Genomic DNA, 1,319 nt, shown 5'->3' with positions numbered 1-1,319 from the left:
AAAAAAATAAAAAAAAAAAAAAAAAAAAAAAAAAAAAAAAAAAAAAAAAAAAAAAAAAAAAAAAAAAATGCTGATATGGAAAGACTAGTTGAAATAAAACCCAAATTAATGGCCTACATACTATTGTCCCAGACTCTGTGGTTTCTGAAAATAACTACTTGAGACAAATTTCATTTGTATAATGTGAGAGTTTTAATGTGTGCAGCATGATTTACAGTATAGCATACAGCTTGCAGATATTTTTGGCATGAGCTCAGATATCTTCCTTCTATCAAATCTTATGTAAACAAATCCTGCTACCATTTAATCTATTACACTGCAATCTCCATAAAAAATTACTTTCTTCTAAAATCCCAAATTAGAGACTTCTAGGTTTAAAATAAATAGGCTGAACCAAAAGGCAATTTCTGTTACAAGGTTTAGCTAAATCTTCACTGAGGATGGATTACTGGCTAGGTATTCATTTTTTTTAATATTCATTGCTGGCATAAGTCAAGTTTTAAGAAACATCGGAATGATTTTCTTTCGGTTCTATGCAGAACCCAGGATAGGTCTTGACCTTGTCCACAGTGTTAACACAATAAGCATTATCATTTCTTATCAATAATAATTTTATCTGATTACTTTATTTTGCACATTTAAACAAGCTTTAGTATGATTTCTGCATAAAAAAATACATTTCCTTTATTTATACAGCAAGATTAATTTGTTTCCATGTGCAAAAATGAAAGCATTCTTATTTTTGCCAGAGCTGTGACTTAAAAACTATCCTCTTCAAAACTTCCAGCGTTTTCATTTGATAGTAATATTCTTCCTGCTTGTAGAGCCATAGTGCAATAACATCCACTAACATTCAAAACTATAGTACACTTAAAAATTCAAATCCACTTGAGATGGCACAGTAGAAGAAATGGACCTGAGGGAAACAATTTTGAGAATGAACAGAGGACTAACCCATTAGAATATTCTAGTGCATATAACACTTCTTGTAACTGGTGGTACATATGTGTGCATACATGTTTGTATTTCATTGCAGCTCTATGAATAAATCAAGATTTAATATTTATGGCAAACAGGTTAAATAGATGTTTAGGTGCACTGTAGTGTTTATGCAACAGTACAAAGACACTTAATTATCTGGTGTAGATTTAAGTATATATGTGGGTGTGCTTTTTTAAGAAAAAACACACACAGTAACTTTCCAGAAATAATTGTTTATGTTAGGCATTTCAGGAATATCAACCTATGTCGAATTTCAACTATATGTAGAATTTTTTTTATCTTTCTCTGTTTTTTGTCATTAAATAGTACTGTATATG

This window comes from Empidonax traillii, unplaced genomic scaffold (assembly GCF_003031625.1).
Source record: "Empidonax traillii isolate 1590-97213 ecotype Southwest subspecies unplaced genomic scaffold, ASM303162v1 scaffold115:size2055165, whole genome shotgun sequence".
In the NCBI taxonomy this organism is placed as follows: Eukaryota; Metazoa; Chordata; class Aves; order Passeriformes; family Tyrannidae; genus Empidonax; species Empidonax traillii.
This window is presented reverse-complemented; position numbering follows the sequence as displayed.